Source organism: Gallus gallus, chromosome 5 (assembly GCF_016699485.2).
Source record: "Gallus gallus isolate bGalGal1 chromosome 5, bGalGal1.mat.broiler.GRCg7b, whole genome shotgun sequence".
NCBI lineage: Eukaryota > Metazoa > Chordata > Aves > Galliformes > Phasianidae > Gallus > Gallus gallus.
Genome location: NC_052536.1, coordinates 59,156,704 through 59,169,800, shown reverse-complemented (window position 1 = coordinate 59,169,800; position 13,097 = coordinate 59,156,704). Strand labels below are relative to the sequence as shown.

General features: G+C 45.1%; 1 long non-coding RNA gene across 1 annotated transcript; it reads left to right on the top strand.

The window, feature by feature from the left end:
- Positions 1-2,172: 2,172 nt before the first annotated feature.
- On the top strand, positions 2,173-9,102 carry LOC107051819. The gene is made up of 2 exons (XR_003075449.3): positions 2,173-2,396; positions 3,274-9,102. It is a non-coding gene; the product is annotated as an uncharacterized LOC107051819 (long non-coding RNA).
- Positions 9,103-13,097: the final 3,995 nt, after the last annotated feature.

Below are 13,097 nucleotides of genomic sequence, written 5' to 3'. Positions count from 1 at the left end.
AGGCATGTGCAGGGATGGGTTCTTATAGTGCTGTTTTGCTTTCAGAAGACCATTCCAGCAATTAGTGCTCCAAGACCTGGATGCACAGAAGTTCTTTATTTGAGCTTGCCGAGATTCATGTTAAACACACCCAGAAATGTCTTGTGTTATTTTTTTGTCAGTTGACATAAGTACAGCAAAGAGATGGAAGTGCCTACAGCCTTACATAGTACAGAAATTCAGTATCTAGAAAAACTGTCTGGGAAGAAGGCAGAGAGCTATGAGGCCAGTCAACATTGTGCTACACATTAAACAAGGTCTTATTAAGTAAACCTTTGAAGAGGAATTGTTGAGATAAGTCAATGGGAAGACTAGCTCCCTTGGGACTGGATTGCAGGCACATAAATGTGGACATGAACACTTGATAATAAAAATATATATGTAAAACTGAGAGCTGTTTTTATTTCTTGTCCCTCTGCTCTTGCAGTTGAACCTCCAGCTGATGTCCTAATCCTCTCTGTCACTTAATTGCCAGGTTAGTATTGCTTTCTTTGTGCCTCTGTGCAGTGATTACTCCTGCAGCATTAGCACTATCTTCAGCTGCCTGTGCCTGGGGACAGCACCTCGTGGTCACTGCTGCCGTGGCATAATTTTCTATGGTGCACGTCTGTGTTCCCCAGTGCATGACAGTGCTTCCCCTGAGATGCTTTTGCCAGCCCAAGCTCCCAGGTGTGGCCACATCCTGTGCATGCAGGGGAGGTGTCATGGCCATCCCCAGCACTTTGCTGGAGGCAGTGGGGAGGTACCCACGGGGGAGCATTCATCCTTCTCACTGGAAGGAGAGGACAAACCCCTTGGTTCCATCATTCTTCCACTTCCCACTTCTTCCTTTCCATTTATGGAGTCTGCATCATTGTGCCCCCATCCCTGTAGAGCTGTAGCCTTGCTTCCATCTCCAGAAGAGAGAGGAAGAACTTGTGGGAAAAGTGGGTGGATGGCTTTAGTCACATACAAATGTTTTATCTGTCAGTGCTCAGAAGTTATCCAGCTGTTAATGTTTGCTTGCATACTGCTGTCAGTGCTTGTGCCATCTCAACTCACTGCCAACCACTACAGACCAGTAGGGAGCTGTGAGAGCTGTCCAGCCGTGACTACATACTTTGGGCGCCTTTGACACTTGTGAATGCATCCCACAGGAAAGCTATGGCAAAGCTTCCAGGCCTTTACTACTGGAAGGCTTCTGGATGTGGAAAGGAGCAACCAACAAATCCCCTTCCTGGTGGCAGTTGAGGTACTTTGTTGACTTCAGCAGAGCCATGGCATTTAAATCAGCTGGAGTATGGCTCATTGACTCAACTGGGACAGTTCTTGTCTATATCACTGGATATAGAATATATTTGTCCACTTCCTTAAAAGAATGGGGTTTAAAAAAAAAATTAAAGCTTGGTGCTCAGTTAAGAAAATATATTTCTGTTGAGGTGATTTGAAATTTTCACTAATGTAGTCATTGTCAGCATTGTCTATGGTGCTGATTGCTGTGGCAAAAATTTCAAATCTCCTCCACAGGATCTTCTAGTGAGTACTTTCCCTGTTATCTTTGTATGTCCCTTTTAGCAGTAGCACCTCATTTTGTGAGTAATGCAAATGTAATCTCCCTCCTGTTTACCTAAAGAGAAAAAGATTGTTTCAGCATAATGTAATTAAAAATGAGAAACAAATCAGATAAGCTCATAGCCAGAGGGGCTTTATTTTTGCAGAATTATTCTCTGCTATTTCATAAAATTAAAGAGCGGAAAATATACCAAGTACTTTCTAATGCCATCAAAAAATTGATCAGTTTTATTGACATTTTTTAAATAGGATTAATCTAGTACTTGAGAGAGAGAGAAAGGATTGATAGGATTGGAAAGTTGAAGGCTGTAGTTCGTAATATGAGTAAATGTCATCAGAAACAGCAGTGGGCTTCGAATGTCCTGCTGCTCTCCTTTAGCATGTCCTGAACACTCTCGAGACAATAATTCAGACTCAATCTCATTTTGTCTTGAACCTATATGAAATGGAGAATGACAATCATTACAAATTTTGCTGAGCTTGGGGTTAGTTTGGGACTAAGAAACCTGGTGTAATATTAAAAGTGCTGAGGCCATCACATTCATTTGAGTGATATGAAGAGCATAGAGGTGAAAGTCCAGCATCCAAGGAGAAGCTCATTCAGAAAGCAAGATGTATTATTTTACTTCCTGCACAGATGACCATCTCCTGAACTAATGCTTGCAATTTCAGTGCCACACCAAGGATATTCTTTGGTTTTAGGCAAGGACTATTTGCTATGAATTATGTTGTTATTGTTTATTTGTGCTACAGATGAAATAATGTATTTCCATCAGAATTTAAACAGGTGTGAAGATGCAAGGAAGGTAAGAAAATCAGGTGGTTTTTTCTTTTTTTTTTTCCCTCTTTTAGAGCATGAGGCATAACTGAAATGTTGAACAACCTTAAATGTTCCTTAAAGTTCACAGTAGATGGAATAAATGATCCATCCCTTAGCAGGTCATCCTATCTGTACTTAGACATAACTGCATTAGGTTTTTCTTCTTGAGTGTAGAAGGCATTCGGGCTGACCTTTATTTTTTCAGACAGTAGACAGCCCACCCTTCCCTCTGATACCAGTAGCTGATGGAGAGGACCACTTGTTCTACTGCAGGGAGCTGGGGGCTGTGCTGTGGGGTGGCAGCAAGCTTGACAGAGCTGCCCTGGCAGGAATGGGCACACAGCCACGGGGCAGGTGGGAGCAATGGCTTAGGTGGGACCGGGGGGAGCAGGGCTGTGGAGCACTGGGTGAGTGGCGATGTGACGTGGGGCTGGGAGCATCTGGGGCTGTCTACACTCTGTCCCTGGGGTAGCCCATGCAATGTGTGACTTTCTACCTGCTTGCACCTGCAGGTGGTCACTGCTGTGCTTGGGGCGCACACATGGCTGAGGTGGTCCCACGTGAGCTGTGGGCAGGGAAGGGCAGAGAGAAAAGGCAGAAGCACTCAGCAGCTTAAGCGGCAGTGTCCAAGCAAGCACAGATAGTCAACAGTCAGGGAATGCAAGTGTCTGTCTTCAGAGTCATTCACATACGCAGGCAAAGGGCTGCATTTATCCGATAATGCACTTGAAGTGCACAATTCAAGTGGTGATCTTTAAAGTGCTGGATGAAGTACACCGAAACACTGAAAAACTGTTCTTAAGTGGCTTCTGGGGATGCTGCTTTTAAAATACAGATTTCATTTCTTTTGTGTGGTGTTTCAGGTCACTGGTCCTTTGTTCCACTTCTCTGAGCTCTTGTTGGATGGCTGCCATTTCTCATCCTGCTTTGATGATTTCCAGCTTCATTTGAGGAGCTGCTCTCTGCAGATCGTGTAATGAGGAGGATTTCCTCATGCATCCTTTTCTTTAAGTATGGGGGTGGATGTTTCCTCCGTTGAACAGTGACTGCGTTTAATAGTTTTGTTTCTTTAATTATTAGTGGTGAACTTTCTCTCTGTTGCTCTTGTGTGAAGTGACAGTGCATAGCATCTGTCCTGCAGAAAGAAAAAAGACGAATACTGGCAATGTGTTCTGTAGGAAGTGGATCTCATGGACACTGGTCCATCTCGCACCAGATCCTGCTTGGCTCATTTTGAGATGCTTTCCTCAGTGCTTTACTAATATTACAGCTGGACTGAGCTTTGTAAAATCTGCTGCTAAGAGTGGAAAGTCAAAATGTTGCATAGAAGGGATGCTTTAATTTCTCTGTGCCGTTTGAAAAGGAAGAAAGATGGGGGAGGGGGGAAGAGGAAATGCTCAGCTGGAGGCTGGATGACTGCAGACCTGGTGCGGCTCCTCTGGCTTTCAGCTTGGTGGGGTTTCCTACTCTGAAATGATGCTTCTCTGAAAGGCAAATCTTAGCAATTAAACTGAAGTGCAAGCTCTCTTGAATCTTTATTTTGTGTGGGTAAAGGCTGTCTAAAATAAGTTTCAGTATTCTTTCAGTAGGAAACCATGTTTTTGTAGTCCAGAATGCAAATTTATTCCTCACCATCATATTCTGATGAAGAAGTGATAGGACACATTGAGCTACATGCTATGCATATTCCAAGGAGAACAACTAAATCTATATGCAAAGATGTTTCCAATATGCCTGTACTCAGTCTGAAAGGAAATAGTATTTTTTGATCCTATTTATGGGCAGTGGTCATCCATCCTCCTGCAGGCATGGTACTGGTAACAGGACCAACAAGCAGAGGTGAGCAGATGTGCTGCAGGAGTGCACTTACTATCCTTTATACTCATTCACTGCAGAGCTGTTACTGCAGAACACATTACTGGCTCTGTAACATACGGCTTGTAGGCATGATATTGCCTGAAAAGGGTCTTCAACTTGGGCTCAATGAGTCTGACATGTTGAAAGGACAAATGCCAACATTTAGTTTCCTTCCCTTGTGTTGATTTTCCACAAGTCTCTGAAAAAAACTGGGGTTTGGACATGGTTGTAGTTCTGTTCCGACTGCTGTTTTCCAAATTGCATTGGTTATGTTGGATGTGGTGCTTCCCCATGCTTTCAAGAATAAGACTACGGAGTAAACTATGTGATTTTAGTTTTTACCCTTTTGCTTTGCCTTAAGTAATATTAGCAAATACTACAGAGGTAAGTGTAATTTCAGAATCTGAAAGGTATTTCAATTTTCTGCTTTGCTGTTATGTCCTTCCTTCCCCCACCCCCCTTTATTTCCTCCTCTTTTTTTTTTGGTCTCACACACTTTAGATAAATATCTTTTTTCCAGATTTAGTTCTACAGCTATTTAGATTAAGTGTGTGTGTGTATAAGTACAGACTTCTCTGGTAAAAAAGTGTAGAAGGGAGGTGCTGGATTGTCATAAATCTGAAACCATCAGTAAATGGTTGTAGTTTTCAATTCCTGAACCTCTTGTTGAAAGGTTCTTATGCCTACAGCAGCTATGGAATGGTTTTAAGCCCGTTTTCCTTTTGAAGGCCAACACCATCACTTCTCTCTTGTAGGACTTCTTCATATTTTACATATAGAACTTCTGCTAGTATTCTGCCCCGTTCAGGTTTTTTCAACACAAACACAGAACTGGACTGGAACACACGTTACTGTTTCCCTTTTCCTTCTGTTTTTGCTCTTAGCTTTTGTTATTGTTCACTTGTTTTAAATCTTCTGATGGAGAGAAAGATTTCTGCATGATGTAGAAGATCTCAGCCACCTGAAGAGGCCTTCCTAGGGGTCTGAAATGATATCACAGTGAGGTAGCAAGTCCTCAGAGGTGAGAATGACCTGCTTTCCTGTGCTTCTACAGCTCCACAAAGCAAGGTAGTGACCCTTCCTGGTCCTCCAGCAGGATGGTCCCTTCCCCACACTTCAGACAGTGCTGAGACAGTGAGCATCTTTCCTGTTCATCCTGGACAAGATCTTCTGACTTCTGCAGTGTGTTGTGGGTTGGGAGAAAGGGCAAGTAAGGAGTCAGAAGTTAGAGTGTCTGCATCCAACCTGCCATCACATGGGGTTGGTCTCTTCTCACTGCTGACAGGTGACAGGATGAGGGGAAATGGCCTCAAGTTGCACCAGGGGAGGTTTAGGTTGTATATCAGGAAAAACTTCTTTACAGAAAGGGTTGTTAAGCACTGGAATGGGCTGCCCAGGGAGGTGGTTAAGTCACCATCCCTGGATGTGTTTAACAACTGTTTGGGTGTGCTTAGGGCCATGATTCAGTGGAGGGTTGTTAGTTAGGGTAGTATGGTTAGGTCATGGTTGGACTTGTTGACCTTTAAGGTTTTTTCCTATCTGAGCAATTCTATGGTGAGCAGGCAACAACGAGATGTGCCAGCAGCCAGCATGCACCAGGTGCCAGAGTGCTGAGGAAGGTAAGGGAGCTCTGCTGGGGGGAGGGCACCCAACTGGTGTGAGCCATGGGGAGCTGGCAGCCGAAAACGTGCTGGTTCCTGAGTGAGGAGGAAGGAATGAAGGAGGACAGTCAGACTTATCTGGCTCATTTACTACAATGTGCTGTAGAGGCTGGAAATCAGGGGTAGGCATTAAGATGATAACATCTCCTACTAATCACAGTAAGTGAAGATTTCCAAAGTGAGAAAAGATGTCACAGCCATTAATAGGACTATTCAGTATTTCTTACAAATAATAATGAATATTTTGGGTTTTTTCCTCTCTTGATCCACTAGGTTGCCTTGAATGAATGAACAGTGATTTATTTTCTAGTCAGTCAATGTTGTAATTGTAGATATCAGATGGGTATTGGCAAATGAGGACTGTAGTCTGTCAGCTTCACAAGAAATGCGTTCTTTCCCACAGTTCTTATTGCTCTGATAATCCAGCACTGATTACCTGATGATCCGTGATCCAAGCCTTCCTTAAATATGGAGCCCATTTTGCTGCAGCTTTCTCAGCATAATTTTCCTACAGTAACTCCTAATTTCTGTTCAGAATACAGATGCCAGCTTCCTCCTGTGCTGCTTTGACTACAACACCCTCTCTTTCTGCTGTCATTTCTGTTTTTTTTGGTCAAACATAAGATCTCCACCAGTCTGTGTCCAGGTGATGGTCACTGCCATGCCCAAAGCAGACTCTTCCTGGCTCTGGGCGCTGCTCCAGCTGGAGACTGGGACTGCTGCATGTCAGTATGCAGAGCCCTTCCTCCTGCAGTGCCCCTGCATTGCTTTCCCTGAAACTCATTTCAAGGGCCTCAAGTTTTCTTAGGTCTCATTCTCATCTGAAATAAGTTTCCAGGTTATCCTGGAAGCCATCACTCAGTCAAGTGCTGGTTTCCATCTCAGGAAAGTGTGTTTATCCTCAAAAGGCATTTCACGTGGCTTTTAATTCAGAACTCTTCCAACCTGCCTGTAAATCTGAAGCCTGGCCTGTCTGTGCTGATGGCTTCACTCATCTTTGTGATGACTTGTCAATATGCTTTCCAGGCCTGATGTCATGCTTTCCAGGCTGTAGGAAGGGAGGTGGCTGCTTGCACTGAGCCTGTGCCTTGGAGTCTATGTGTCCTGGTGTGGTAGGAGGGGCAGCAGGGTAGACCATGGGCAGAGGGCTTAGCAATGCCAGCAGGCTGGTTGAGGGCTGGGTGATGCCAGCAGCAGTGTGGAGCACTGGGATATGGCAGCAGTTCTACAATGCTGAGGCAGTCCCTGCTCCCTTCAAGGGACTCTGGCAACGCTGCAGAGGAAGACAGAGTATAAGCTTGTGTTCATTCTCACAGAGCTCCAGTTTAACAGTTCTCCTCCATGGGCTGTGTAGCACCTTTCAGTGTCTGGTCAGCTTACCTTGAGCATCTCTGCTCTCTCTGTGTGCCTGTCATTACCTGGACCCATGTATCTGTAATCTTGTCAGCAGCATTTACCATGCCAGAAAAAGTCTGTCAACAGCAGAGAAGTAACAGTGGCTTTCTAAGCATGCTGCAAATTTTTGCTGTTAACCTTTCAGTTCTTGACAGAATTTTGCCAGTTAAATTCCAAGTCAGTGACAGGAACATGGAAATGTGGATTTAGGAAGCTGACAGGATGGAGATGCACCACTCCTGCAGAGTGCTAATGCCTAACTATGGGGACAGGTGGTTAAAAACAACTGCAGGTGCATGTATTGTGTCCTCGTTATCACAGGGTGCTCTGGTTAGTGCCAGGTGTCAAGCAAATAAATACTATTTATTCATCTGAAAAATGTGGCAGTCATTTATTATTCATCCTCTGTGCAACCAAATCTTCCTTGTTTTGAAATACCTACATTTTTCTGAATATTATTTTCCCTGGTTTTGGGCATGTAGGACCAAGTTTTGTGTCAATGTGCATATTCTATATGCAGAAATACACGAAATAAATACATTTGGACTTTTTCTTCCCAGTGCTGCCTCATGCCTCCTCCATCTAGGCTCCATCCTGGCTGGGACTGGTTGGGACTGAGGATCCTGCCTCATCATGGGGTTCCCAATGGGTAATGGTGCCTGGGGTGACCCCACCTCAAGTGCTGTGTCTGCCTGAGGGAGGTATCACACAATGCTGGCACTCCAGCTGGCTGCCTGATCCCTTGACTTGGAGTCATTTGCCAGCTGTGCCTGTGCCCCTTGTTCTGTCAGCTTCTTCTTGATGCAGGTCAGCAGCCCTCTGCCACCTCAACCAGTGCCACCTCTGGCCAAGCACTGGTCTGACTCAGAGCCCTCATCCACCACCTGCTGAGCCTGGAGGTCCTGACAGCGTCATTCATCCACCATTTATCTGCCCATCCCACCCACATCTCCCAGCTTGACTTCAAGGGTGTGACTGATGATTACTGGAGAAACCTCACTCACTAACAGCTCACCTACAGTCCTCATTGTGTTAAGAAGACATTCAAAGAGTATAGGTTTATTTTAAGAATTGAGCTGCCGCCATCTGTGGAGAATAGGCAGAGATTTTTATTGATTATGGCAAATGAGAAAAGCAAGACAAATACACCATGTAGGGTTTTTGTTAATATTAGGTATATTATCAAAGCTCATAATGGGGTCTAAGGTGTCTATACTTCTTTTGCTATTATGTGCATTTGATATTGTCCTATTTTAAGAAACACTTTCTCTGTTCCCCCACCTCTGCCACATTCTGTGCTCTAAGAAGGAACCTCCTCTCTTCTGACTTACAGGAACACCAGCGGTGATCTGCTCTTCCAGGAACCCTCTAGCTGAAGAAACCCAATGGAGCGTTTGGAACAATTTAAATATTTCACAATCAGATACTAAATCTGCTGCTTTCCCCAAGAGATGCTTGAGGAGAATGCCCTGTCCTTGACTGGCTGGTGACACTGAGCTGGCTGCTTCATTAATCGCAGTGCCGCCGGGCAGGGTGTCGTAAAGCCACTGCTCAGCATTTGTAAGTGGGGACTGCATATTTATACTCAGCGTTGTGCTGTGCCATTAATTTACCAGAACACAAACTGAAGTGGTAGTTATTAGCAGTGTCCATTTATTATAGCCATTTTATTTTTCATGTCCTTTAAACATTAATCGCTCTTTTTAATAGGTTAGAGTTGGTTGAACAGATGTGAAATAAATGATATAGGTCTGTGATCAGTAAATGCATTTTAACTTATTTTCCTCCTTTTTTTTTAATATCCCACCTATGCAAACACACCGTTTAAGATTATTCCAAGTGCCTAATAGACTCCCATGGCAAAGTGTCACCAACAGTTGTTGCTGGCTTTAAAATCAATCAGCGGTGTGATGTGTCTGGCACAGAGTGGTTCAGCAGTGGGTCGGCTATGGTGGGAAGCACAGGGAGGGAAATGCTGCTCGTTGTAGCTGTCATACACAGCCACGTTGCATGGGGCAGGAAACCACTCACTGAGGACTCTTTGTGGGATGGAAACCTGTTTGGATCTGTATTGAAGTTGGCTGTGGGTAATGACATTCAGTTGGTCAGATGGCAGTTACTTCTGAAGCTTACATGACAGTAAATAATTTAATTCCCTTAATGCTGTTGTATTACCTAATCAGAAGAAAAAGTAGGCAATCAAACATTTGGATAGCAACTCACCATCCCTGATAACCTTAAGTAATCACGTGTTATCTGGAGGAATTCTTGGAGCAGTCATTGCAAGCAACCTTCAATAACAAAATTAATGGTTGTGGTTATGGCCTAAATTCTTGATTTCTGTATTTTCTCACTTCTCTTTAACTGATTTGCGTTCTGTGTGTGCAGGGGGGAGGGGTGGGATGCCACTCAAATTTATCATAATGTGTCTTTCCAAGAAAGCACAAAAAAAAAATGCTGAAGTGGGTTCTGAAAGCATCTGCTGCGATACTTTGAGAGTCAGGAAGCTCTTGACCGTTTGATTCTGTTATGTACAAATGCTTGGGTCACTGTGTCCTCATGTGACGCAGGAGTGTCACTGTGCTCCTGGAGCAGGGCTGTCTTTGTAGATGCACATAGGAATTGACCTACTCAGGGCCTTGTAAACAGAGTTCAGTCCCAAAAGCGAAGCCTTAAAGACTCCAGCATTCCTCCATAACCAATTTCAGACCCTGGAGGATGAGAAAATAACCGTGTAGGAAAAAGATTACCAAGCAATTATTTCTAATTGTTTCTATTTCTGCCTGCTTAGAAAACCAGGAAACAGGATTTAGTTATGAACAATTGCTTTAATAAAGTCAAATGAAGTTTCACCTTGTTGGAAGATGGGAAGAGAGAAGGACTGGGAAATCAGAGAAGTGCTGTTCTGAAATACTTGACCTTGATGAGTTTCTAAAGCTGTAAGACATCTCAATTTCAAACACCACTGATTCTTCATCCATTCATCCTACTTGGAACTTGTGCATTCACAGGCAAGGCCGTACATACATTCAGAGAATCACAGGATCATAGAATGGTTTGAGTCGGAAGGAACCTTTGAAGGTCGTCAGGTCTCACTCCCTGCAATGAATGGAGCAGCTCCCAGCTCCACCAGGTGCTCACAGCCCTGTTCTCTGACTGTGGGTGTCTCCAGGGATGGGACATCTACCACCTCTTTGGGCAACGTGTGCCAGTGCTTCATTGCCCTTATTGTAAGCTTTTTTTCCTTATATCTAGCCTCCTGGAGTTGCACACTGAGAATTAGCATTCCTTTGGTACGTGCTGGGGGATGGTATTTGGGTGTTGAGCAGGAGAGGTGCTGGATGCAGTGGACAGCATGAAACCTGCCTGTGTGCTTTACTTCTCTGGTGCAGCTCAGGAGGTGCTGCCACCTCCTTGCAGCTGGTCAGGGGGATGGGGGTCACAGGGCTCCAAATGAGAAAGAGAGCTGTGAGGAGTTGTGTGCGTGCTCCCCGGGGCTCTCCTCAGAGATGCAGGGACCAAGGTCTATTGTGCTTCCTGGCCTGCTGGAGCACAGCTCAGGCTTTCGTCATCAGAGGCCAAGAAGTGCCTTCCTCTCCTCCTCCTCCTGTGCTGATGTAGCATCCAGCCACTGTAGCACTGTGTGGGGACCTCCCCTGCAGGTCCTGTACCCCTCCTGCTTAGAGCTGGGGGGTGTTTGCTGCCCCAGATACCTGCAGGCTGCCTGGTACCAGATTCTTAATGCACAGATGAGCCTTCCACAGTGTAATTACCTTTCCCTCTGCTTCTTTGGGTATCAAGCGGAGAGGAGACACTTAAGAGAATCCTTGACCTTCATCGGTCTGTCATGAATCATTAACCTGGAAGATGGATGGGGAGGAGATGCTGCAGCAGGGCAGTGCAGCTCTTGCATTTCTGACTATCTCTAATTCAGCTGCTGTTCTGCTCTTTCTTTCTAGCAGTCTAACATCATTCCATGTGGTGGAAGCGTAGCAAAGGTCAGCTCTCCCATATATCTCTTCAGCTGAGCAATCCCTGCCCTTTATCCTTGCACATTTGCATAATGTGTGCATAACGGCGGTGCAAAGTTCTGCCTTCTCCCTTCAGGACTTTTGTAACTGTGTTTGTTACGTGGTCAGCTCCTTTAAAGAAATAGAGGTGTACAAATGTGCAACCCTCAGAAAGCACTGACAACAAGAGATAGCATTGAGGAGCTTTATGTTACATCATTGATAGTCATTATTACTTTCCAGCAGTTACAGCTATTCACTTTGCTTTTAGTTTGTAGAGGCTCTTTCCCTGCCACATCCTTTCCCTGAGTCCCTGAGTGCTGCCTGCTGCCCTGGGCGCAGCTGTGTGGGACCAAAACTTCCCTGAGCGGACAGAAAGTGCTTCTTGTGCAATTCAGTGCAGTTCGGTTTGTGGAGAGCTGCCTTCCTGCAGAAGCTTTTCAACAACAAACCCAGTTCCAGAGCAGTGTTTGGGTGGGTTCCTTTTGCTGCTGCAGTCTCTTCCTCCTCAGTTTGAACTGCTGCTCAGGGACATCCACGAACCAACCCCCTCTCCCCCCGAACTCCTCTCCTATGCCGGGCAGCTGTGTGAGAAGAGCCACATCTGCAGCAAAGGTCTGCACACCCTCAGCCCCCAGGCTGGATGTGTCCCATTGAAGAGCTGTGCCTTGAAATACGTGGCGCGATGTGACATACAGTGTATGTGCCTCCAAGTACATGCAACCGCTGCACGTGTGAGAGGAGATCTTAGCATAAATGAAAGAATGGTGTTCAACATTTCTGTACATGTGACACACGCAGCACAGCCTGGATGTGAAAGCTTTTGGAGATGCACAGAAACAGACAGAAGGAGAAACTGAGAAGGAGATAAGGAACACAGAGGTGTCAGAACTGTGGATCCTCCAGCAGTGGGATTAATAATGAATCCCCTGCTCCTGATCTGGGAATGGAGTACAGCTGCTGCTGACAGCAATACATCTTGAAAAGAAAAGAGGTTTTCTATTGATTTCCTCCTTGACAATTACATGTAGTAAAATGTAGCCACTAATCAGCTGAACCAGGAAATGTGCACTTGGCCAAAAATCAGGGAAAGATGAATTCTAACGTTAGTTCTATAGAGACGTTTTTCAAGGAACAAAGCATCAGTTTTTTGCATCCAGAAAAGAGTTTCAGTGAGTGACACGGGCACAAGGTGGTGGAGGAAGGCGCCTGGCATGTGGGGGCTGTCTGCAAATGAGATGGATTCCCGTGGCAGGGGCTGCTGGAGCAAGGGCTGAGGGGAGCACAGCTGTCCCCAGCTGTCCCCAGCTGTCCCCAGCTGTCCTCAGCTGTCCCCAGCTCACCTGGGTGCTCCTCAGCACCTCCCTTCTGCTGTGGGAACCACAGCACCACAGGGATGGCTCTGGGAACACTGTGTCACCTCCAGCTCTTCCGCTTGTAACACCGCATTCTGCTTAACTCCTTCTGCACTGCTGCCATAGTGTGAGTGGCTTAATTGATTGTGTCATTAGCAACCCCAGTTGAGGTTTTAAGATGAGATACTGTAGAGATTGAATAGCTACTCCTAAAGCAGCAGAGCATTCTAAGGCAGGATTACGATGAATGAAAACACAAGTTTTTATGTACCAAAGTGTATTCAGAAAATGTGAAAGAGGAAAAGAAATGACTGAAGGAATCTTTAGTTTAAAAGAATACTAGAGAAATCTGTAAATCTCAACTCTGCACACCAAAAAGCTCACACCAGAAAGAGCATGGTAAGTGGTG